General features: G+C 60.0%; 1 protein-coding gene across 2 annotated transcripts in view; it reads right to left on the reverse strand.

The window, feature by feature from the left end:
• ip6k1 (inositol hexakisphosphate kinase 1) overlaps window positions 1–9,744 on the reverse strand; it is a 120,041-nt gene extending 110,297 nt beyond the window's left edge. The window contains exon 1 of one of the 2 annotated variants that reach the window (XM_041191262.1): window positions 9,612–9,744. The gene's annotated coding sequence lies outside the window, so the exon portion shown is untranslated. The remainder of the gene's footprint in view (window positions 1–9,611) is intronic. The other variant, XM_041191263.1, reaches the window with a different exon arrangement.
• Between the last annotated feature and the right edge of the window lie 15,990 nt (window positions 9,745–25,734).

Consider the following 25,734-nt stretch of genomic DNA (forward strand, 5'->3'; position numbering starts at 1 on the left):
CCTTGATGTCAAAGGCAGTTGCTCTCATTATACATCTGGAGTCCAGCTCGTTTGTCCGTGTTTTGACCAAGGCTGTAATGAGATCTGGAACCAAGTGGCCTTGGTGGAACCCAAATTGAACATCAGTGAGCAGCTCATTGCTGGGCAAGTTCTGCCTCACAGTATTGTCGGCAGACACCTTCCATCACTTTAGTTACGATTGAGTTTAATTTGTCCTGTTTATTATGGACAGGAGATAAATGGACAATGTTACACTTTGTTCAGTAGATATGGGGGGGGGGGGGGGGGGCAGGGGAGTGTTGGGGGGGGGGGCAGGGGAGTGTTGGGGGGGGGGGGCAGGGGAGTGTTGGGGGGGAGGGGCAGGGGAGTGTTGGGGGGGGGGGCAGGGGAGTGTTGGGGGGGGGGGCAGGGGAGTGTTGGGGGGGGGGCAGGGGAGTGTTGGGGGGGGGGGGCAGGGGAGTGTTGGGGGGGGGGGGCAGGGGAGTGTTGGGGGGGGCAGGGGAGTGTTGGGGGGGGGGGCAGGGGAGTGTTGGGGGGTGGCAGGGGAGTGTTGGGGGGGGCAGGGGAGTGTTGGGGGGGGCAGGGGAGTGTTGGGGGGGGCAGGGGAGTGTTGGGGGGGGCAGGGGAGTGTTGGGGGGGGGCAGGGGAGTGTTGGGGGGGGGCAGGGGAGTGTTGGGGGGGGGCAGGGGAGTGTTGGGGGGGGGCAGGGGAGTGTTGGGGGGGGGCAGGGGAGTGTTGGGGGGGGGCAGGGGAGTGTTGGGGGGGGGGCAGGGGAGTGTTGGGGGGGGGGCAGGGGAGTGTTGGGGGGGGGCAGGGGAGTGTTGGGGGGGGGGCAGGGGAGTGTTGGGGGGGGCAGGGGAGTGTTGGGGGGGGGCAGGGGAGTGTTGGGGGGGGCAGGGGAGTGTTGGGGGGGGCAGGGGAGTGTTGGGGGGGGCAGGGGAGTGTTGGGGGGGGCAGGGGAGTGTTGGGGGGGGGCAGGGGAGTGTTGGGGGGGGCAGGGGAGTGTTGGGGGGGGGCAGGGGAGTGTTGGGGGGGGGCAGGGGAGTGTTGGGGGGGGGCAGGGGAGTGTTGGGGGGGGGGCAGGGGAGTGTTGGGGGGGGGGCAGGGGAGTGTTGGGGGGGGGGCAGGGGAGTGTTGGGGGGGGGGCAGGGGAGTGTTGGGGGGGGGGGCAGGGGAGTGTTGGGGGGGGGGCAGGGGAGTGTTGGGGGGGGGCAGGGGAGTGTTGGGGGGGGGGCAGGGGAGTGTTGGGGGGGGGCAGGGGAGTGTTGGGGGGGGGCAGGGGAGTGTTGGGGGGGGGGCAGGGGAGTGTTGGGGGGGGGCAGGGGAGTGTTGGGGGGGGGGCAGGGGAGTGTTGGGGGGGGGCAGGGGAGTGTTGGGGGGGGGCAGGGGAGTGTTGGGGGGGGGCAGGGGAGTGTTGGGGGGGGCAGGGGAGTGTTGGGGGGGGGCAGGGGAGTGTTGGGGGGGGGCAGGGGAGTGTTGGGGGGGGGCAGGGGAGTGTTGGGGGGGGCAGGGGAGTGTTGGGGGGGGGCAGGGGAGTGTTGGGGGGGGGCAGGGGAGTGTTGGGGGGGGGCAGGGGAGTGTTGGGGGGGGGCAGGGGAGTGTTGGGGGGGGGCAGGGGAGTGTTGGGGGGGGGCAGGGGAGTGTTGGGGGGGGGCAGGGGAGTGTTGGGGGGGGGCAGGGGAGTGTTGGGGGGGGGCAGGGGAGTGTTGGGGGGGGGCAGGGGAGTGTTGGGGGGGGGCAGGGGAGTGTTGGGGGGGGGCAGGGGAGTGTTGGGGGGGGGCAGGGGAGTGTTGGGGGGGGGCAGGGGAGTGTTGGGGGGGGGCAGGGGAGTGTTGGGGGGGGGCAGGGGAGTGTTGGGGGGGGGCAGGGGAGTGTTGGGGGGGGGCAGGGGAGTGTTGGGGGGGGCAGGGGAGTGTTGGGGGGGGGCAGGGGAGTGTTGGGGGGGGGCAGGGGAGTGTTGGGGGGGGCAGGGGAGTGTTGGGGGGGGGCAGGGGAGTGTTGGGGGGGGGCAGGGAGTGTTGGGGGGGGGCAGGGGAGTGTTGGGGGGGGGCAGGGGAGTGTTGGGGGGGGGCAGGGGAGTGTTGGGGGGGGGCAGGGGAGTGTTGGGGGGGGGCAGGGGAGTGTTGGGGGGGGGCAGGGGAGTGTTGGGGGGGGGCAGGGGAGTGTTGGGGGGGGGCAGGGGAGTGTTGGGGGGGGGCAGGGGAGTGTTGGGGGGGGGCAGGGGAGTGTTGGGGGGGGGCAGGGGAGTGTTGGGGGGGGGCAGGGGAGTGTTGGGGGGGGCAGGGGAGTGGGGGCGGGAGCAGGGGAGTGGGGGCGGGAGCAGGGGAGTGGGGGCGGGAGCAGGGGAGTGGGGGCGGGAGCAGGGGAGTGGGGGGGGGCAGGAGAGTGGGGGGGGCAGGGGAGTGGGGGGGGGCAGGGGAGTGGGGGGGGGCAGGGGAGTGGGGGTGGGGGCAGGGGAGTGGGGGTGGGGGCAGGGGAGTGGGGGGTGGGGGCAGGGGAGTGGGGGGGGGCAGGGGAGTGGTTGGGGGCAGGGGAGTGGTTGGGGGGGCAGGGGAGTGGGGGGGGGGGCAGGGGAGTGGGGGGGGGGGCAGGGGAGTGGGGGGGGGGGCAGGGGAGTGGGGGGGGGGGGGCAGGGGAGTGGGGGGGGGGCAGGGGAGTGGGGGGGGGGCAGGGGAGTGGGGGGGGCAGGGGAGTGGGGGGGGGCAGGGGAGTGGGGGGGGGGGGCAGGGGAGTGGGGGGGGGGGCAGGGGAGTGGGGGGGGGGGCAGGGGAGTGGGGGGGGGGGCAGGGGAGTGGGGGGGGGCAGGGGAGTGGGGGGGGGGCAGGGGAGTGGGGGGGGGGCAGGGGAGTGGGGGGGGGGGCAGGGGAGTGGGGGGGGGGGCAGGGGAGTGGGGGGGGGGGCAGGGGAGTGGGGGGGGGGGGCAGGGGAGTGGGGGGGGGGGCAGGGGAGTGGGGGGGGGGGCAGGGGAGTGGGGGGGGGGGCAGGGGAGTGGGGGGGGGCAGGGGAGTGGGGGGGGGGGGCAGGGGAGTGGGGGGGGGGCAGGGGAGTGGGGGGGGGGCAGGGGAGTGGGGGGGGGGGCAGGGGAGTGGGGGGGGGGCAGGGGAGTGGGGGGGGGCAGGGGAGTGGGGGGGGGCAGGGGAGTGGGGGTGGGGGGGGGCAGGGGAGTGGGGGTGGGGGGGGGCAGGGGAGTGGGGGTGGGGGGGGGGGCAGGGGAGTGGGGGTGGGGGGGGGCAGGGGAGTAGGTTGGGGGGGGGCAGGGGAGTGGGGGTGGGGGGGGGCAGGGAAGTGGGGGTGGGGGGGGGGGCAGGGAAGTGGGGGTGGGGGAGGGGGGGCAGGGGAGTGGGGGTGGGGGAGGGGGGGCAGGGGAGTGGGGGTGGAGGGGGGCAGGAGAGTGGGGGTGGGGGGGGGGCAGGGGAGTGGGGGTGGGGGGGGGCAGGGGAGTGGGGGTGGGGGGGGGGGCAGGGGAGTGGGGGTGGGGGGGGGGCAGGGGAGTGGGGGTGGGGGGGGGGGCCAGGGGAGTGGGGGTGGGGGGGGGGCAGGGGAGTGGGTTGGGGGGGGGGCAGGGGAGTGGGGGTGGGGGGGGGGGGGCAGGGGAGTGGGGGTGGGGGGGGGGCAGGGGAGTGGGGGTGGGGGGGGGCAGGGGAGTGGGGGTGGGGGCCGGCGGGGAGTGGGGGTGGGGGCCGGCGGGGAGTGGGGGTGGGGGCCGGCGGGGAGTGGGGGTGGGGGCCGGCGGGGAGTGGGGGTGGGGGCCGGCGGGGAGTGGGGGTGGGGGCCGGCGGGGAGTGGGGGTGGGGGCCGGCGGGGAGTGGGGGTGGGGGCCGGCGGGGAGTGGGGGTGGGGGCCGGCGGGGAGTGGGGGTGGGGGCCGGCGGGGAGTGGGGGTGGGGGCCGGCGGGGAGTGGGGGTGGGGGCCGGCGGGGAGTGGGGGTGGGGGCCGGCGGGGAGTGGGGGTGGGGGCCGGCGGGGAGTGGGGGTGGGGGCCGGCGGGGAGTGGGGGTGGGGGCCGGCGGGGAGTGGGGGTGGGGGCCGGCGGGGAGTGGGGGTGGGGGCCGGCGGGGAGTGGGGGTGGGGGCCGGCGGGGAGTGGGGGGAGGGGGCAGGAGAGTGGGGGGGAGGGGGCAGGAGAGTGGGGGGGAGGGGGCAGGAGAGTGGGGGGGAGGGGGCAGGAGAGTGGGGGGGAGGGGGCAGGAGAGTGGGGGGGAGGGGGCAGGAGAGTAGGGGGGAGGGGGCAGGAGAGTAGGGGGGAGGGGGCAGGAGAGTAGGGGGGAGGGGGCAGGAGGGTGGGGGGAGGGGGCAGGAGGGTGGGGGGAGGGGGCAGGAGGGTGGGGGGAGGGGGCAGGAGGGCGGGGGAGGGGGCAGGCGAGTGGGGGCAGGGGGCAGGAGAGTGGGGGGGAGGGGGCTGGGGAGTGGGGGGGAGGGGGCAGGGGAGTGGGGGGGAGGGGGCAGGGGAGTGGGGGGGAGGGGGCAGGGGAGTGGGGGGGAGGGGGCAGGGGAGTGGGGGGGGAGGGGGCAGGGGAGTGGGGGGGGAGGGGGGCAGTGGAGTGGGGGGGGAGGGGGCAGTGGAGTGGGGGGGGGATGGGGCAGGGAAGTGGGGGGGGGATGGGGCAGGGAAGTGGGGGGGGGATGGGGCAGGGAAGTTGGGGGTGGGGATGGGGCAGGGAAGTGGGGGGGGAGGGGGCAGGGGAGTGGGGGGGGAGGGGGCAGGGGAGTGGGGGGGGAGGGGGCAGGGGAGTGGGGGGGGAGGGGGCAGGGGAGTGGGGGGGGAGGGGGCAGGGGAGTGGGGGGGGAGGGGGCAGGGGAGTGGGGGGGGAGGGGGCAGGGGAGTGGGGGGGGAGGGGGCAGGGGAGTGGGGGGGGGCAGGGGAGTGTGGGGGGAGGGGGCAGGGGAGTGGGGGGGAGTGGGGGGGTGGGGGCAGGGGAGTGGGGGGGAGGGGGCAGGGGAGTGGGGGGGAGTGGGGGGGTGGGGGCAGGGGAGTGGGGGGGTGGGGGCATGGGAGATGGGAGGGCAGGAGGGGGGGGGGCCGGAGGAGGGGGGGCCGGAGGATGGGGGGGGCAGGAGGATGGGGGGGGCAGGAGGATGGGGGGGGCAGGAGGATGGGGGGGGCAGGAGGAGGGGGGGGGGCAGGAGGAGGGGGGGGGCAGGAGGAGGGGGGGGCAGGAGGAGGGGGGGGCAGGAGGAGGGGGGGGGCAGGAGGAGGGGGGGGCAGGAGGATGGGAGGGCAGGAGGAGGGGAGGGCAGGAGGAGGGGAGGGCAAGAGGAGGGGAGGGCAAGAGGAGGAGAGGGCAGGAGGAGGGGAGGGCAGGAGGAGGGGAGGGCAGGAGGAGGGGAGGGCAGGAGGAGGGGAGGGCAGGAGGAGGGGAGGGCAGGAGGAGGGGAGGGCAGGAGGAGGGGAGGGCAGGAGGAGGGGAGGGCAGGAGGAGGGGGGCAGGAGGAGGGGGGCAGGAGGAGGGGGGCAGGAGGAGGGGGGCAGGAGGAGGGGGGCAGGAGGAGGGGGGCAGGAGGAGGGGGGCTCGGAGGGGGACAGGAGAAGGGGGGTCGGGGGGGTGCAGGAGGAGGAGGAGGGTCGGGGGGGCAGGAGGAGGGGGGTCGGGGGGCACAGGAGGAGGGGGGTCGGGGTCGCAGGAGGAGGGGGGTCGGGGGTCGCAGGAGGAGGGGGGTCGGGGGGGGGGGCGCAGGAGGAGGGGGGTCGGGGGGGGCGCAGGAGGAGGGGGGTCGGGGGGGGGGCGCAGGGGGAGGGGGGTCGGGGGGGCGCAGGAGGAGGGGGGGTCGGGGGGGCGCAGGAGGAGGGGGGTCGGGGGGGCGCAGGAGGAGGGGGGTCGGGGGGGCGCAGGAGGAGGGGGGTCGGGGGGGCGCAGGAGGAGGGGGGTCGGGGGGAGCGCAAGAGGAGGGGGATCGGGGGGGCGCAGGAGGAGGGGGGTCGGGGGGCGCAGGAGGAGGGGGGTCGGGGGGGCGCAGGAGGAGGGGGGTCGGGGGGGCGCAGGAGGAGGGGGGTCGGGGGGGCGCAGGAGGAGGGGGGTCGGGGGGGCGCAGGAGGAGGGGGGTCGGGGGGGCGCAGGAGGAGGGGGGTCGGGGGGGCGCAGGAGGAGGGGGTCGGGGGGGGCGCAGGAGGAGGGGGTCGGGGGGGGCGCAGGAGGAGGGGGGTCGGGGGGGCGCAGGAGGAGGGGGGTTGGGGGGGCGCAGGAGGAGGGGGGTCGGGGGGGCGCAGGAGGAGGGGGGTCGGGGGGGCGCAGGAGGAGGGGTGTCGGGGGGGGGCGCAGGAGGAGGGGGGTCGGGGGGCGCAGGAGGAGGGGGGTCGGGGGGCGCAGGAGGAGGGGGGTCGGGGGGCGCAGGAGGAGGGGGGTCGGGGGGCGCAGGAGGAGGGGGGTCGGGGGGCGCAGGAGGAGGGGGGTCGGGGGGCGCAGGAGGAGGGGGGTCGGGGGGCGCAGGAGGAGGGGGGTCGGGGGGCGCAGGAGGAGGGGGGTCGGGGGGGCGCAGGAGGAGGGGGGTCGGGGGGGCAGCAGGAGGAGGGGGGTCGGGGGGGGCGCAGGAGGAGGGGGGTCGGGGGGGCGCAGGAGGAGGGGGGTCGGGGGGGCGCAGGAGGAGGGGGGTCGGGGGGGCGCAGGAGGAGGGGGGTCGGGGGGGCGCAGGAGGAGGGGGGTCGGGGGGGCGCAGGAGGAGGGGGGTCGGGGGGGCGCAGGAGGAGGGGGGGCGGGGGGGCGCAGGAGGGGGGGCGGGGGGGCGCAGGAGGAGGGGGGGCGGGGGGGCGCAGGAGGAGGGGGGGCGGGGGGGCGCAGGAGGAGGGGGGGCGGTGGGGCGCAGGAGGAGGGGGGGCGGGGTGCGCAGGAGGAGGGGGGGCGGGGTGCGCAGGAGGAGGGGGGGCGGGGGGGCGCAGGAGGAGGGGGGTCGGGGGGGCGCAGGAGGAGGGGGGTCGGGGGGGCGCAGGAGGAGGGGGGTCGGGGGGGCGCAGGAGGAGGGGGGTCGGGGGGGCGCAGGAGGAGGGGGGTCGGGGGGGCGCAGGAGGAGGGGGGTCGGGGGGGCGCAGGAGGAGGGGGGTCGGGGGGGCGCAGGAGGAGGGGGGTCGGGGGGGCGCAGTAGGAGGGGGGTCGGGGGGGCGGGAGGAGGTGGGCGGGGGGGTAGAAGAGGGGATGGGGGCGGGGGGGCAGGAGGAGGGCGAAGAGGAGGAGGAGTGTGGGGGGCAGGGGGGCAGGTTGGGGGAGGGGGGGCAGGAGGGGGAGAGGGAGGGGGTGGCAGGGGGAGGGGTGCAGGAGGGGGGAGGGCTGGAGGGGGGAGCCGGACAGGGGAGGGGGGGGCAGGAGGGTAGGGAGGGGTGGGGAGGGTGGGGGAGTTAGGGAGGGGGGAGGGTGGGGAGGGTAGGGGGGGAGGGTGGGGAGGGGAGGAAGGGGAGGAAGGGGAGGGGGAGGGAGAGGAGTGAGGTGGGGGGTTGGGGGAGAAGGGGTTAGGTGGGGTTGGGCTCATTGGGATGGAGATGGGGGCGGTAGTGGGTAGAGAGAGAGAGAGAGAGAGAGAGAGAGAGAGAGAGAGAGAGAGAGAGGGGCGGGTCTCAGAGGGGTGGTCGGCAGCAGGGCTCGGGGTGGGGTGGTGGTTGGCAGGGGCGATGACTGGGTGCAGGTGATGGGAGGCTGGGTTGATGGGGTTGTGGTGGGCGGATGGGGGAAGTGAGGCCGTGGGCAGGGGGGGCGTGATGGGCAGACAGGCGGGGGGAGTGTGATCAGCAGGGTTGCTGATAGGCGGGTGGCTGATCAGAATGTGTCTTGGGGGGCTAACGGGCGGGCGAGGCCATCGGGGGAGTGACAGGCGGAGGCTGATGGAGGGGTGGGAGTGATGGGGAGGCGGATATAGTGTGGAGGGGGCAGGGGGCATGGGCGGACGGGCGAGGTGGGGCCCAAGGGGGTGATAGGGGGCAATGGAGGGTTGCGGGCCAAAGGGGGGCGGAAGAGGTTGCCGGTGGTGGTAATGGTAATGGGGGTGATAGGTGTTGGCGGTGGGGTTGGGGGGAGGCGATGGGGGGTTGGGGGGGCGATGGGTGCGGAGGTTGGGGAGCGTTGGGGGGCAGTGGGGTGTTGGGGGGCGATAAGGGGGGTGATGGGGGGTGGGGGTGGTGTAGCGATGGGGGGGTGGGGGTACGATGGGGGGTGGGGTGCGATGGTGGGGTGGGGGTGCGATGGGGGGGTGGGGGTGCGATTGGAGGGGGGTGGGGGTGCGATGGGGGGGGTGGGGGTGCGATGGGGGGGGTTAGGGGAGGATTGGGGGTGATGGGGGACTGGGGGGGGCAATGGGGGGTGATCGTGATGGGGGGGTGATGGGGCTGATGGGGGTGTGGGGCTGATGGGAGGGTGGGGGTGATGCGGGTGGGGGTGATCGGGGTGGGGGTGATCGGGGTGGTGCGGGGTGGGGTGATGGGAGTGATGGGGGGTGTGGGTGGAGGAGATGGGGGCGTGGGGGAGATGGGGGGGTGGGGGTGATGGGAGGTGTGGGGGTGATGAGGGTGGTGGGGGTGATGAGGGGGTGGGGGTGGGGTTGATGGGGTGATGAAGGGGTGGGGGTGATGGGGGGTAGGGTTGATGGGGGTGGGGTGATGAGGAGATGGGGGTGGGGTGATGAGGGGGTGGGGTGATGGGGGGTGGGGGGGTGTGGGTGATGGGGGTGGGGTTGATGGGGGGGCAGGGTTGATGGGGTGTGGGGTTGATGAGGGGGTGGGAGTGATGGGGTGATGAGGGGGTGGGAGTGATAGGGTGATGAGGGGGTGGGAGTGATGGGGTGATGAGGGGGTGGGAGTGATGGGGGGTGGGGTGATGAGGGGGTGGGGATGATGAGGGGGTGGGGGTGATGAGGGGGTGGGGGTGATGAGGGGGTGGGGGTGATGGGGGTGGGGTGATGGGGGTGGGGTGATGGGGGTGGGGTGATGGGGGGTGGGGTGATGGGGGGTGGGGTGATGGGGTGATGAGGGGGTGGAGGTGATGGGGGTGATGAGGGGGGTGGGGTGATGGGGTGATGAGGGGGTGGGGTGATGGGGTGATGAGTGGGTGGGGTTGATGGGGGTGATGGGGTTGATGGGGTGGTGAGGGGGTGATGGGGTGATGAGGGGGTGGGGTTGATGGGGGGTGGGGTTGATGGGGGATGGGGTTGATGAGGGGGTGGGGTGATGAGGGGGTGGGGTGATGAGGTGATGAGGGGGTGGGGTTGATGGGGGTGATGGGGTGATGAGGGGGCGATGGGGTGATGAGGGGGTGATGGGGTGATGGGGGGTGGGGTGATGGGGTGATGAGGGGGTGATGGGGTGATGAGGGGGTGGGGTGATGGGGATGGGGTTGCTGGGGGATGGGATTGATGGGAGTGGGGTTGATGGGGGTGATGAGTGGGTGGGGTGATGAGGGGGTGGGGTGATGAGGGGGTGGGGTGATGAGGGGGTGGGGTGATGAGGGGGTGGGGTGATGAGGGTGTGGGGGGGTGGGGTGTGGGGGGGTTCTCGGGTTCCTCAGGCCCCTCTTTCACCGGCCTCCCCGCTCCGAGCCCGGCCGCTCTCACCCCGGCCCGGATCCGGCAGAAATCTCCGAGTAGGGCTGCTCCATCAGTCACTCCAGGATGAGCGAGTGTCCTGACCCCGTGTACTCACCGTGCTGGGCTGGGCAGGGCGGTGCTGCCCGACTCCCCGGCCTCACTCACTCGGTCACCAGGTAACGAAGTGCTCGGTGTCCAACCGCCTGGAAACCGGACACAAACAAGCAAGATGGCGGCAACCGGCCACCTCATCACGTCTCATCAATATGCACACGCCGCCGGCTGCGTCATCGCGCCTTATTAATATGTATATCCGCAGCAGGCGTCTTCAAGTCCTATTAATATTCATAAGAGCCGGTGACAGTACGTCACATCAATTTGCCTACGCTACCGCTGACCTCATCACGGTGCTCAATATCCATGAAATGGGGAGGAGCAGAAACGTGAGACCTGCTGAGAATCTCCAGCAGCGACTTGAATGTTCCGGGTCATTGTAATGACCTGTGGTTGCTCATCTTATTGACACCTTCATGTTCCCAGTCATTCCAGCTCATGGAATTGGAAATAAAGCTGATGAATATTTGACAGGCTAGTTGGGATTAAATTGCTAGCGTCCTGGCGCTCCCTGGTTATCTGCAGCAGAGACTGGACAGGTGTCACTGTTACCTGGAGCCCCTGTGTTTTACAGGTGTCACTGTTACCTGGAGCCCCTGTGTTTTACAGGTGTCACTGTTACCTGGAGCCCCTGTGTTTTACAGGTGTCACTGTTACCTGGAGCCCCTGTGTTTTACAGGTGTCACTGTTACCTGGAGCCCCTGTGTTTTACAGGTGTCAATGTTACCTGGAGCCCCTGTGTTTTACAGGTGTCACTGTTACCTGGAGCCCTGTGTTTTACAGGTGTCACTGTTACCTGGAGCCCCTGTGTTTTACAGGTGTCACTGTTACCTGAAGCCTGTGTTTTACAGGTGTCACTGTTACCTGGAGCCCCTGTGTTTTACAGGTGTCACTGTTACCTGGAGCCCCTGTGTTTTACAGGTGTCACTGTTACCTGGAGCCCCTGTGTTTTACAGGTGTCACTGTTACCTGGAGCCTGTGTTTTACAGGTGTCACTGTTACCTGGAGCCCCTGTGTTTTACAGGTGTCACTGTTACCTGGAGCCTGTGTTTAACAGGTGTCACTGTTACCTGGAGCCCATGTTTTACAGGTGTCACTGTTACCTGGAGCACCTGTGTTTTACAGGTGTCACTGTTACCTGGAGCCACTGTGTTTTACAGGTGTCACTGTTACCTGGAGCCCCTGTGTTTTACAGGTGTCACTGTTACCTGGAGCCCCTGTGTTTTACAGGTGTCACTGTTACCTGGAGCCCCTGTGTTTTACAGGTGTCACTGTTACCTGGAGCCTGTGTTTTACAGGTGTCACTGTTACCTGGAGCCCCTGTGTTTAACAGGTGTCACTGTTACTGGAGCCTGTGTTTTACAGGTGTCACTGTACCTGGAGCCCCTGTGTTTTACAGGTGTCACTGTTACCTGGAGACCTTGTGTTTTACAGGTGTCACTGTTACCTGGAGCCCCTGTGTTTTACAGGTGTCACTGTTACCTGGAGCCCCTGTGTTTTACAGGTGTCACTGTTACCTGGAGCCTGTGTTTTACAGGTGTCACTGTTACCTGGAGCCCCTGTGTTTTACAGGTGTCACTGTTACCTGGAGCCTGTGTTTTACAGGTGTCACTGTTACCTGGAGCCCCTGTGTTTTACAGGTGTCACTGTTACCTGGAGCCCTGTGTTTTACAGGTGTCACTGTTACCTGGAGCCCCTGTGTTTTACAGGTGTCACTGTTACCTGGAGCCCGTGTTTTACAGGTGTCACTGTTACCTGGAGCCCCTGTGTTTTACAGGTGTCACTGTTACCTGGAGCCCGTGTTTTACAGGTGTCACTGTTACCTGGAGCCCTTGTGTTTTACAGGTGTCACTGTTACCTGGAGCCCCTGTGTTTTACAGGTGTCACTGTTACCTGGAGCCCCTGTGTTTTACAGGTGTCACTGTTACCTGGAGCCCTTGTGTTTTACAGGTGTCACTGTTACCTGGAGCCTGTGTTTTACAGGTGTCACTGTTACCTGGAGCCCCTGTGTTTTACAGGTGTCACTGTTACCTGGAGCCTGTGTTTTACAGGTGTCACTGTTACCTGGAGCCCCTGTGTTTTACAGGTGTCACTGTTACCTGGAGCCCCTGTGTTTTACAGGTGTCACTGTTACCTGGAGCCTGTGTTTTACAGGTGTCACTGTTACCTGGAGCCCCAGTGTTTTACAGATGTCACTGTTACCTGGAGCCTGTGTTTTACAGGGGTCACTGTGACCAGGAGCCCCTGTGTTTTACAGGTGTCACTGTTACCTGGAGCCCCTGTGTTTTACAGATGTCACTATTACCTGGAGCCTGTGTTTTACAGGTGTCACTGTTACCTGGAGCCCATGTTTTACAGGTGTCACTGTTACCTGGAGCCCCTGTGTTTTACAGGTGTCACTGTTATCTGGAGCCTGTGTTTTACAGGTGTCACTGTTACCTGGAGCCCCTGTGTTTTACAGGTGTCACTGTTACCTGGAGCCCCTGTGTTTTACAGGTGTCACTGTTACCTGGAGCCTGTGTTTTAAAGGTGTCACTGTTACCTGGAGCCCCTGTGCTTAACAGGTGTCACTGTTTCTGGAGCCTGTGTTTTACAGGTGTCCCTTACCTGGAGCCCCTGTGTTTTACAGGTGTCACTGTTACCTGGAGACCTTGTGTTTTACAGGTGTCACTGTTACCTGGAGCCCCTGTGTTTTACAGGTGTCACTGTTACCTGGAGCCCCTGTGTTTTACAGGTGTCACTGTTACCTGGAGCCTGTGTTTTACAGGTGTCACTGTTACCTGGAGCCCCTGTGTTTTACAGGTGTCACTGTTACCTGGAGCCAGTGTTTTACAGGTGTCACTGTTACCTGGAGCCCCTGTGTTTTACAGGTGTCACTGTTACTGGAGCCTGTGTTTTACAGGTGTCACTGTTACCTGGAGCCCCTGTGTTTTACAGGTGTCACTGTTACCTGGAGACCTTGTGTTTTACAGGTGTCACTGTTACCTGGAGCCCCTGTGTTTTACAGGTGTCACTGTTACCTGGAGCCCTGTGTTTTACAGGTGTCACTGTTACCTGGAGCCTGTGTTTTACAGGTGTCACTGTTACCTGGAGCCCCTGTGTTTTACAGGAGTCACTGTTACCTGGAGCCCCTGTGTTTTACAGGTGTCACTGTTACCTGGAGCCCCTGTGTTTTACAGGTGTCACTGTTACCTGGAGCCTGTGTTTTACAGATGTCACTGTTACCTGGAGCCCTGGTGTTTTACAGGTGTCACTGTTACCTGGAGCCCTGTGTTTTACAGGTGTCACTGTTACCTGGAGACCCTGTGTTTTACAGGTGTCACTGTTACCTGGAGCCCCTGTGTTTTACAGGTGTCACTGTTACCTGGAGCCCCTGTGTTTTACAGATGTCACTGTTACCTGGAGCCCTGTGTTTTACAGGTGTCACTGTTACCTGGAGCCCCAGTGTTTTACAGATGTCACTGTTACCTGGAGCCTGTGTTTTACAGGGGTCACTGTTACCTGGAGCCCCTGTGTTTTACAGGTGTCACTGTTACCTGGAGCCCCTGTGTTTTACAGATGTCACTGTTACCTGGAGCCTGTGTTTTACAGGTGTCACTGTTACCTGGAGCCCATGTTTTACAGGTGTCACTGTTACCTGGAGCCCCTGTGTTTTACAGGTGTCACTGTTACCTGGAGCCTGTGTTTTACAGGTGTCACTGTTACCTGGAGCCCCTGTGTTTTACAGGTGTCACTGTTACCTGGAGCCCTGTGTTTTACAGGTGTCACTGTTACCTGGAGCCTGTGTTTTACAGGTGTCACTGTTACCTGGAGCCCCTGTGTTTTACAGGTGTCACTGTTACCTGGAGCCCCTGTGTTTTACAGGTGTCACTGTTACCTGGAGCCCTTGTGTTTTACAGGTGTCACTGTTACCTGGAGCCCCTGTGTTTTACAGGTGTCACTGTTACCTGGAGCCAGTGTTTTACAGGTGTCACTGTTACCTGGAGCCCCTGTGTTTTACAGGTGTCACTGTTTCTGGAGCCTGTGTTTTACAGGTGTCACTGTTACCTGGAGCCCCTGTGTTTTACAGGTGTCACTGTTACCTGGAGCCCTGTGTTTTACAGGTGTCACTGTTACCTGGAGCCCCTGTGTTTTACAGTTGTCACTGTTACCTGGAGCCCCTGTGTTTTACAGGTGTCACTGTTAACTGGAGCCCTGTGTTTTACAGGAGTCACTGTTACCTGGAGCCCCTGTGTTTTACAGGAGTCACTGTTACCTGGAGCCCCTGTGTTTTACAGGTGTCACTGTTACCTGGAGCCCCTGTGTTTTACAGGTGTCACTGTTACCTGGAGCCTGTGTTTTACAGATGTCACTGTTACCTGGAGCCCTGGTGTTTTACAGGTGTCACTGTTACCTGGAGCCTGTGTTTTACAGGTGTCACTGTTACCTGGAGCCTGTGTTTTACAGGTGTCACTGTTACCTGGAGCCCCTGTGTTTTACAGGTGTCACTGTTACCTGGAGCCCCTGTGTTTTACAGATGTCACTGTTACCTGGAGCCTGTGTTTTACAGGTGTCACTGTTACCTGGAGCCCCAGTGTTTTACAGATGTCACTGTTACCTGGAGCCTGTGTTTTACAGGTGTCACTGTTACCAGGAGCCCCTGTGTTTTACAGGTGTCACTGTTACCTGGAGCCCCTGTGTTTTACAGATGTCACTGTTACCTGGAGCCTGTGTTTTACAGGTGTCACTGTTACCTGGAGCCCATGTTTTACAGGTGTCACTGTTACCTGGAGCCCCTGTGTTTTACAGGTGTCACTGTTACTGGAGCCTGTGTTTTACAGGTGACACTGTTACCTGGAGCCCCTGTGTTTTACAGGTGTCACTGTTACCTGGAGCCCTGTGTTTTACAGGAGTCACTGTTACCTGGAGCCCCTGTGTTTTACAGGTGTCACTGTTACCTGGAGCCCTGTGTTTTACAGGTGTCACTGTTACCTGGAGCCCGTGTTTTACAGGTGTCACTGTTACCTGGAACACCTGTGTTTTACAGGTGTCACTGTTACCTGGAGCCCCTGTGTTTTACAGGTGTCACTGTTACCTGGAGCCTGTGTTTTACAGGTGTCACTGTTACCTGGAGCCCCTGTGTTTTACAGGTGTCACTGTTACCTGGAGCCCCTGTGTTTTACAGGTGTCACTGTTACCTGGAGCCCTGTGTATTACAGGTGTCACTGTTACCTGGAGCCTGTGTTTTACAGGTGTCACTGTTACCTGGAGCCCCGGTGTTTTACAGGTGTCACTGTTACCTGGAGCCCTGTGTTTTACAGGTGTCACTGTTACCTGGAGCCTGTGTTTTACAGGTGTCACTGTTACCTGGAGCCCCTGTGTTTTACAGGTGTCACTGTTACCTGGAGCCCCTGTGTCTTACAGGTGTCACTGTTACCTGGAGCCCTGTGTTTTACAGGTGTCACTGTTACCTGGAGCCCCTGTGTTTTACAGGTGTCACTGTTACCTGGAGCCCCTGTGTTTTACAGGTGTCACTGTTACCTGGAGCCCTGTGTTTTACAGATGTCACTGTTACCTGGAGCCCCTGTGTTCTACAGGTGTCACTGTTACCTGGAGCCTGTGTTTTACAGGTGTCACTGTTACCTGGAGCCTGTGTTTTACAGGTGTCACTGTTACCTGGAGCCCTGTGTTTTACAGGTGTCACTGTTACCTGGAGCCCCTGTGTTTTACAGGTGTCACTGTTACCTGGAGCCTGTGTTTTACAGGTGTCACTGTTACCTGGAGGCCGTGTTTTACAGGTGTCACTGTTACCTGGAGCCCCTGTGTTTTACAGGTGTCACTGTTACCTGGAGCCCCTGTGTTTTACAGGTGTCACTGTTACCTGGAGCCCATGTTTTACAGGTGTCACTGTTACCTGGAGCCCCTGTGTTTTACAGGTGTCACTGTTACCTGGAGCCCCTGTGTTTTACAGGTGTCACTGTTACCTGGAGCCTGTGTTTTACAGGTGTCACTGTTACCTGCAGCCTGTGTCTTACACATGTCACTGTTACCTGGTGCCCTTGTGTTTTACAGGTGCCACTGTTACCTGGAGCCCCTGTGTTTTACAGGTGTCACTGTTACCTGGAGCCCCTGTGTTTTACAGGTGTCAATGTTACCTGGAGCCCATGTTTTACAGGTGTCACTGTTACCTGGAGCCCCTGTGTTTTACAGGTGTCACTGTTACCTGGAGCCCTGTGTTTTACAGGTGTCACTGTTACCTGGAGCCCCTGTGTTTTACAGGTGTCACTGTTACCTGGAGCCCCTGTGTTTTACAGGTGTCACTGTTACCTGGAGACCTTGCGTGTTACAGGTGTCACTGTTACCTGGAGCCCCTGTGTTTTACAGATGTCACTGTTACCTGGAGCCCCTGTGTTTTACAGGTGTCACTGTTACCTGGAGCCCTGTGTTTTACAGGTGTCACTGTTACCTGGAGCCCTGTGTTTTACAGGTGTCACTGTTACCTGGAGCCCTGTGTTTTACAGGTGTCACTGTTACCTGGAGCCTGTGTTTTACAGGTGTCACTGTTACCTGGAGCCCCTGTGTTTTACAGGTGTCACTGTTACCTGGAGCCTGTGTTTTACAGGTGTCACTGTTACCTGGAGCCCCTGTGTTTTACAGGTGTCACTGTTACCTGGAGACCCTGTGTTTTACAGGTGTCACTGTTACCTGGAGCCTGTGTTTTACAGGTGTCACTGTTACCTGGAGCCCATGTTTTACAGGTGTCACTGTTACCTGGAGCCCCTGTGTTTTACAGGTGTCACTGTTACCTGGAGCCTGTGTTTTACAGGTGTCACTGTTACCTGGAGCCCCTGTGTTTTACAGGTGTCACTGTTACCTGGAGCCCCTGTGTTTTACAGGTGTCACTGTTACCTGGAGCCCTGTGTTTTACAGGTGTCACTGTTACCTGGAGACCCGGTGTTTTACAGGTGTCACTGTTACCTGGAGCCCCTGTGTTTTACAGGTGTCACTGTTACCTGGAGCCCTGGTGTTTTACAGGTGTCACTGTTACCTGGAGCCCGTGTTTTACAGGTGTCACTGTTACCTGGAGCCCCTGTGTTTTACAGGTGTCACTGTTACCTGGAGCCCCTGTGTTTTACAGGTGTCACTGTTACCTGGAGCCTGTGTTTTACAGGTGTCACTGTTACCTGGAGCCCCTGTGTTTTACAGGTGTCACTGTTACCTGGAGCCCTGTGTTTTACAGGTGTCACTGTTACCTGGAGCCCTGTGTTTTACAGGTGTCACTGTTACCTGGAGCCCTGTGTTTTACAGGTGTCACTGTTACCTGGAGCCCCTGTGTTTTACAGGTGTCACTGTTACCTGGAGCCCTGTGTTTTACAGGTGTCACTGTTACCTGGAGCCCCTGTGTTTTACAGGTGTCACTGTTACCTGGAGCCCTGTGTTTTACAGGTGTCACTGTTACCTGGAGCCCTGTGTTTTACAGGTGTCACTGTTACCTGGAGCCCTGTGTTTTACAGGTGTCACTGTTACCTGGAGCCCCTGTGTTTTACAGGTGTCACTGTTACCTGGAGCCCTGTGTTTTACAGGTGTCACTGTTACCTGGAGCCCTGTGTTTTACAGGTGTCACTGTTACCTGGAGCCCCTGTGTTTTACAGGTGTCACTGTTACCTGGAGCCCTGTGTTTTACAGGTGTCACTGTTACCTGGAGCCCTGTGTTTTACAGGTGTCACTGTTACCTGGAGCCCTGTGTTTTACAGGTGTCACTGTTACCTGGAGCCCCTGTGTTTTACAGGTGTCACTGTTACCTGGAGCCCTGTGTTTTACAGGTGTCACTGTTACCTGGAGCCCTGTGTTTTACAGGTGTCACTGTTACCTGGAGCCCTGTGTTTTACAGGTGTCACTGTTACCTGGAGCCCCTGTGTTTTACAGGTGTCACTGTTACCTGGAGCCCTGTGTTTTACAGGTGTCACTGTTACCTGGAGCCCCTGTGTTTTACAGGTGTCACTGTTACCTGGAGCCCTGTGTTTTACAGGTGTCACTGTTACCTGGAGCCCTGTGTTTTACAGGTGTCACTGTTACCTGGAGCCCCTGTGTTTTACAGGTGTCACTGTTACCTGGAGCCCTGTGTTTTACAGGTGTCACTGTTACCTGGAGCCCCTGTGTTTTACAGGTGTCACTGTTACCTGGAGCCCTGTGTTTTACAGGTGTCACTGTTACCTGGAGCCCTGTGTTTTACAGGTGTCACTGTTACCTGGAGCCCTGTGTTTTACAGGTGTCACTGTTACCTGGAGCCTGTGTTTTACAGGTGTCACTGTTACCTGGAGCCCCTGTGTTTTACAGGTGTCACTGTTACCTGGAGCCCTGTGTTTTACAGGTGTCACTGTTACCTGGAGCCCCTGTGTTTTACAGGTGTCACTGTTACCTGGAGCCCTGTGTTTTACAGGTGTCACTGTTACCTGGAGCCCTGTGTTTTACAGGTGTCACTGTTACCTGGAGCCCCTGTGTTTTACAGGTGTCACTGTTACCTGGAGCCCTGTGTTTTACAGGTGTCACTGTTACCTGGAGCCCCTGTGTTTTACAGGTGTCACTGTTACCTGGAGCCCTGTGTTTTACAGGTGTCACTGTTACCTGGAGCCTATGTTTTACAGGTGTCACTGTTACCTGGAGCCCCTTTGTTTTACAGGTGTCACTGTTACCTGGAGACCCTGTGTTTTACAGGTGTCACTGTTACCTGGAGCCCGTGTTTTACAGGTGTCACTGTTACCTGGAGCCCCTGTGTTTTACAGGTGTCACTGTTACCTGGAGCCTGTGTTTTACAGGTGTCACTGTTACCTGGAGCCCCTGTGTTTTACAGGTGTCACTGTTACCTGGAGCCCCTGTGTTTTACAGGTGTCACTGTTACCTGGAGCCACTGTGTTTTACAGGTGTCACTGTTACCTGGAGCCCCTGTGTTTTACAGGTGTCACTGTTACCTGGAGCCTGTGTTTTACAGGTGTCACTGTTACCTGGAGCCCCTGTGTTTTACAGGTGTCACTGTTACCTGGAGCCCTGTGTTTTACAGGTGTCACTGTTACCTGGAGCCCTGTGTTTTACAGGTGTCACTGTTACCTGGAGCCCTGTGTTTTACAGGTGTCACTGTTACCTGGAGCCCTGTGTTTTACAGGTGTCACTGTTACCTGGAGCCCTGTGTTTTACAGGTGTCACTGTTACCTGGAGCCCTGTGTTTTACAGGTGTCACTGTTACCTGGAGCCCTGTGTTTTACAGGTGTCACTGTTACCTGGAGCCCTGTGTTTTACAGGTGTCACTGTTACCTGGAGCCCTGTGTTTTACAGGTGTCACTGTTACCTGGAGCCCCTGTGTTTTACAGGTGTCACTGTTACCTGGAGCCCCTGTGTTTTACAGGTGTCACTGTTACCTGGAGCCCTGTGTTTTACAGGTGTCACTGTTACCTGGAGCCCGTGTTTTACAGGTGTCACTGTTACCTGGAGCCCCTGTGTTTTACAGGTGTCACTGTTACCTGGAGCCCCTGTGTTTTACAGGTGTCACTGTTACCTGGAGCCCCTGTGTTTTACAGGTGCCACTGTTACCTGGAGCCCTGTGTTTTACAGGTGTCAATGTTACCTTGAGCCCCTGTGTTTTACTGGTGTCAATGTTACCTTGAGCCCTGTGTTTTACAGGTGTCACTGTTACCTGGAAGCCTGTGTTTTACAGGTGTCACTGTTACCTGGAGCCCCTGTGTTTTACAGGTGTCACTGTTACCTGGAGCCCTGTGTTTTACAGGTGTCACTGTTACCTGGAGCCCTGTGTTTTACAGGTGTCACTGTTACCTGGAGCCCTGTGTTTTACAGGTGTCACTGTTACCTGGAGCCCCTGTGTTTTACAGGTGTCACTGTTACCTGGAGCCCTGTGTTTTACAGGTGTCACTGTTACCTGGAGCCCTGTGTTTTACAGGTGTCACTGTTACCTGGAGCCCCTGTGTTTTACAGGTGTCACTGTTACCTGGAGCCCTGTGTTTTACAGGTGTCACTGTTACCTGGAGCCCCTGTGTTTTACAGGTGTCACTGTTACCTGGAGCCCCTGTGTTTTACAGGTGTCACTGTTACCTGGAGCCCTGTGTTTTACAGGTGTCACTGTTACCTGGAGCCCTGTGTTTTACAGGTGTCACTGTTACCTGGAGCCCTGTGTTTTACAGGTGTCACTGTTACCTGGAGCCCCTGTGTTTTACAGGTGTCACTGTTACCTGGAGCCCTGTGTTTTACAGGTGTCACTGTTACCTGGAGCCCTGTGTTTTACAGGTGTCACTGTTACCTGGAGCCCCTGTGTTTTACAGGTGTCACTGTTACCTGGAGCCCTGTGTTTTACAGGTGTCACTGTTACCTGGAGCCCTGTGTTTTACAGGTGTCACTGTTACCTGGAGCCCCTGTGTTTTACAGGTGTCACTGTTACCTGGAGCCCTGTGTTTTACAGGTGTCACTGTTACCTGGAGCCCTGTGTTTTACAGGTGTCACTGTTACCTGGAGCCCTGTGTTTTACAGGTGTCACTGTTACCTGGAGCCCCTGTGTTTTACAGGTGTCACTGTTACCTGGAGCCCTGTGTTTTACAGGTGTCACTGTTACCTGGAGCCCTGTGTTTTACAGGTGTCACTGTTACCTGGAGCCCTGTGTTTTACAGGTGTCACTGTTACCTGGAGCCCCTGTGTTTTACAGGTGTCACTGTTACCTGGAGCCCTGTGTTTTACAGGTGTCACTGTTACCTGGAGCCCCTGTGTTTTACAGGTGTCACTGTTACCTGGAGCCCCTGTGTTTTACAGGTGTCACTGTTACCTGGAGCCCTGTGTTTTACAGGTGTCACTGTTACCTGGAGCCCTGTGTTTTACAGGTGTCACTGTTACCTGGAGCCCTGTGTTTTACAGGTGTCACTGTTACCTGGAGCCCTGTGTTTTACAGGTGTCACTGTTACCTGGAGCCCCTGTGTTTTACAGGTGTCACTGTTACCTGGAGCCCTGTGTTTTACAGGTGTCACTGTTACCTGGAGCCCCTGTGTTTTACAGGTGTCACTGTTACCTGGAGCCCCTGTGTTTTACAGGTGTCACTGTTACCTGGAGCCCTGTGTTTTACAGGTGTCACTGTTACCTGGAGCCCTGTGTTTTACAGGTGTCACTGTTACCTGGAGCCCTGTGTTTTACAGGTGTCACTGTTACCTGGAGCCCTGTGTTTTACAGGTGTCACTGTTACCTGGAGCCCCTGTGTTTTACAGGTGTCACTGTTACCTGGAGCCCTGTGTTTTACAGGTGTCACTGTTACCTGGAGCCCTGTGTTTTACAGGTGTCACTGTTACCTGGAGCCCTGTGTTTTACAGGTGTCACTGTTACCTGGAGCCCTGTGTTTTACAGGTGTCACTGTTACCTGGAGCCCTGTGTTTTACAGGTGTCACTGTTACCTGGAGCCCTGTGTTTTACAGGTGTCACTGTTACCTGGAGCCCTGTGTTTTACAGGTGTCACTGTTACCTGGAGCCCCTGTGTTTTACAGGTGTCACTGTTACCTGGAGCCCTGTGTTTTACAGGTGTCACTGTTACCTGGAGCCCTGTGTTTTACAGGTGTCACTGTTACCTGGAGCCCTGTGTTTTACAGGTGTCACTGTTACCTGGAGCCCTGTGTTTTACAGGTGTCACTGTTACCTGGAGCCCTGTGTTTTACAGGTGTCACTGTTACCTGGAGCCCCTGTGTTTTACAGGTGTCACTGTTACCTGGAGCCCTGTGTTTTACAGGTGTCACTGTTACCTGGAGCCCCTGTGTTTTACAGGTGTCACTGTTACCTGGAGCCCTGTGTTTTACAGGTGTCACTGTTACCTGGAGCCCTGTGTTTTACAGGTGTCACTGTTACCTGGAGCCCTGTGTTTTACAGGTGTCACTGTTACCTGGAGCCCTGTGTTTTACAGGTGTCACTGTTACCTGGAGCCCCTGTGTTTTACAGGTGTCACTGTTACCTGGAGCCCTGTGTTTTACAGGTGTCACTGTTACCTGGAGCCCCTGTGTTTTACAGGTGTCACTGTTACCTGGAGCCCTGTGTTTTACAGGTGTCACTGTTACCTGGAGCCCTGTGTTTTACACATGTCACTGTTACCTGGAGCCCTGTGTTTTACAGGTGTCACTGTTACCTGGAGCCCCTGTGTTTTACAGGTGTCACTGTTACCTGGAGCCACTGTGTTTTACAGGTGTCACTGTTACCTGGAGCCCCTGTGTTTTACAGGTGTCACTGTTACCTGGAGCCCCTGTGTTTTACAGGTGTCACTGTTACCTGGAACACCTGTAGTTTATAGGTGTCTCTGTTAACTGGAGCCCCTATGTTTTACAGTTGTCCCTGTTACCTGGAGCCTGTGTTTTACAGGTGTCACTGTTACCTGGAGCCCTGTGTTTTACAGGTGTCACTGTTACCTGGAGCCCCTGTGTTTTACAGGTGTCACTGTTACCTGGAGCCCCTGTGTTTTACAGGTGTCACTGTTACCTGGAGCCCCTGTGTTTTACAGGTGTCACTGTTACCTGGAGCCTGTGTTTTACAGGTGTCACTGTTACCTGGAGCCCTGTGTTTTACAGGTGTCACTGTTACCTGGAGCCCTGTGTTTTACAGGTGTCACTGTTACCTGGAGCCCCTGTGTTTTACAGGTGTCACTGTTACCTGGAGCCTGTGTTTTACAGGTGTCACTGTTACCTGGAGCCCCTGTGTTTTACAGGTGTCACTGTTACCTGGAGCCCCTGTGTTTTACAGGTGTCACTGTTACCTGGAGCCCCTGTGTTTTACAGGTGTCACTGTTACCTGGAGCCCTGTGTTTTACAGGTGTCACTGTTACCTGGAGCCCTGTGTTTTACAGGTGTCACTGTTACCTGGAGCCCCTGTGTTTTACAGGTGTCACTGTTACCTGGAGCCCTGTGTTTTACAGGTGTCACTGTTACCTGGAGCCCCTGTGTTTTACAGGTGTCACTGTTACCTGGAGCCCTGTGTTTTACAGGTGTCACTGTTACCTGGAGCCCCTGTGTTTTACAGGTGTCACTGTTACCTGGAGCCCTGTGTTTTACAGGTGTCACTGTTACCTGGAGCCCCTGTGTTTTACAGGTGTCACTGTTACCTGGAGCCCTGTGTTTTACAGGTGTCACTGTTACCTGGAGCCCTGTGTTTTACAGGTGTCACTGTTACCTGGAGCCCTGTGTTTTACAGGTGTCACTGTTACCTGGAGCCCTGTGTTTTACAGGTGTCACTGTTACCTGGAGCCCCTGTGTTTTACAGGTGTCACTGTTACCTGGAGCCCTGTGTTTTACAGGTGTCACTGTTACCTGGAGCCCCTGTGTTTTACAGGTGTCACTGTTACCTGGAGCCCTGTGTTTTACAGGTGTCACTGTTACCTGGAGCCCTGTGTTTTACAGGTGTCACTGTTACCTGGAGCCCTGTGTTTTACAGGTGTCACTGTTACCTGGAGCCCTGTGTTTTACAGGTGTCACTGTTACCTGGAGCCCCTGTGTTTTACAGGTGTCACTGTTACCTGGAGCCCTGTGTTTTACAGGTGTCACTGTTACCTGGAGCCCCTGTGTTTTACAGGTGTCACTGTTACCTGGAGCCCTGTGTTTTACAGGTGTCACTGTTACCTGGAGCCCCTGTGTTTTACAGGTGTCACTGTTACCTGGAGCCCTGTGTTTTACAGGTGTCACTGTTACCTGGAGCCCTGTGTTTTACAGGTGTCACTGTTACCTGGAGCCCTGTGTTTTACAGGTGTCACTGTTACCTGGAGCCCTGTGTTTTACAGGTGTCACTGTTACCTGGAGCCCTGTGTTTTACAGGTGTCACTGTTACCTGGAGCCCTGTGTTTTACAGGTGTCACTGTTACCTGGAGCCCCTGTGTTTTACAGGTGTCACTGTTACCTGGAGCCCTGTGTTTTACAGGTGTCACTGTTACCTGGAGCCCTGTGTTTTACAGGTGTCACTGTTACCTGGAGCCCTGTGTTTTACAGGTGTCACTGTTACCTGGAGCCCTGTGTTTTACAGGTGTCACTGTTACCTGGAGCCCTGTGTTTTACAGGTGTCACTGTTACCTGGAGCCCTGTGTTTTACAGGTGTCACTGTTACCTGGAGCCCCTGTGTTTTACAGGTGTCACTGTTACCTGGAGCCCTGTGTTTTACAGGTGTCACTGTTACCTGGAGCCCTGTGTTTTACAGGTGTCACTGTTACCTGGAGCCCTGTGTTTTACAGGTGTCACTGTTACCTGGAGCCCTGTGTTTTACAGGTGTCACTGTTACCTGGAGCCCTGTGTTTTACAGGTGTCACTGTTACCTGGAGCCCTGTGTTTTACAGGTGTCACTGTTACCTGGAGCCCCTGTGTTTTACAGGTGTCACTGTTACCTGGAGCCCCTGTGTTTTACAGGTGTCACTGTTACCTGGAGCCCTGTGTTTTACAGGTGTCACTGTTACCTGGAGCCCTGTGTTTTACAGGTGTCACTGTTACCTGGAGCCCCTGTGTTTTACAGGTGTCACTGTTACCTGGAGCCCTGTGTTTTACAGGTGTCACTGTTACCTGGAGCCCTGTGTTTTACAGGTGTCACTGTTACCTGGAGCCCTGTGTTTTACAGGTGTCACTGTTACCTGGAGCCCTGTGTTTTACAGGTGTCACTGTTACCTGGAGCCCTGTGTTTTACAGGTGTCACTGTTACCTGGAGCCCTGTGTTTTACAGGTGTCACTGTTACCTGGAGCCCCTGTGTTTTACAGGTGTCACTGTTACCTGGAGCCCTGTGTTTTACAGGTGTCACTGTTACCTGGAGCCCTGTGTTTTACAGGTGTCACTGTTACCTGGAGCCCTGTGTTTTACAGGTGTCACTGTTACCTGGAGCCCCTGTGTTTTACAGGTGTCACTGTTACCTGGAGCCCTGTGTTTTACAGGTGTCACTGTTACCTGGAGCCCTGTGTTTTACAGGTGTCACTGTTACCTGGAGCCCTGTGTTTTACAGGTGTCACTGTTACCTGGAGCCCTGTGTTTTACAGGTGTCACTGTTACCTGGAGCCCTGTGTTTTACAGGTGTCACTGTTACCTGGAGCCCTGTGTTTTACAGGTGTCACTGTTACCTGGAGCCCTGTGTTTTACAGGTGTCACTGTTACCTGGAGCCCTGTGTTTTACAGGTGTCACTGTTACCTGGAGCCCTGTGTTTTACAGGTGTCACTGTTACCTGGAGCCCTGTGTTTTACAGGTGTCACTGTTACCTGGAGCCCTGTGTTTTACAGGTGTCACTGTTACCTGGAGCCCTGTGTTTTACAGGTGTCACTGTTACCTGGAGCCCTGTGTTTTACAGGTGTCACTGTTACCTGGAGCCCTGTGTTTTACAGGTGTCACTGTTACCTGGAGCCCCTGTGTTTTACAGGTGTCACTGTTACCTGGAGCCCCTGTGTTTTACAGGTGTCACTGTTACCTGGAGCCCTGTGTTTTACAGGTGTCACTGTTACCTGGAGCCCTGTGTTTTACAGGTGTCACTGTTACCTGGAGCCCTGTGTTTTACAGGTGTCACTGTTACCTGGAGCCCTGTGTTTTACAGGTGTCACTGTTACCTGGAGCCCTGTGTTTTACAGGTGTCACTGTTACCTGGAGCCCTGTGTTTTACAGGTGTCACTGTTACCTGGAGCCCCTGTGTTTTACAGGTGTCACTGTTACCTGGAGCCCTGTGTTTTACAGGTGTCACTGTTACCTGGAGCCCTGTGTTTTACAGGTGTCACTGTTACCTGGAGCCCCTGTGTTTTACAGGTGTCACTGTTACCTGGAGCCCTGTGTTTTACAGGTGTCACTGTTACCTGGAGCCCCTGTGTTTTACAGGTGTCACTGTTACCTGGAGCCCCTGTGTTTTACAGGTGTCACTGTTACCTGGAGCCTGTGTTTTACAGGTGTCACTGTTACCTGGAGCCCCTGTGTTTTACAGGTGTCACTGTTACCTGGAGCCCCTGTGTTTTACAGGTGTCACTGTTACCTGGAGCCTGTGTTTTACAGGTGTCACTGTTACCTGGAGCCCCTGTGTTTTACAGGTGTCACTGTTACCTGGAGCCCTGTGTTTTACAGGTGTCACTGTTACCTGGAGCCCCTGTGTTTTACAGGTGTCACTGTTACCTGGAGCCCT

This window comes from Carcharodon carcharias, chromosome 7 (assembly GCF_017639515.1).
Source record: "Carcharodon carcharias isolate sCarCar2 chromosome 7, sCarCar2.pri, whole genome shotgun sequence".
Taxonomy (NCBI): Eukaryota; Metazoa; Chordata; class Chondrichthyes; order Lamniformes; family Lamnidae; genus Carcharodon; species Carcharodon carcharias.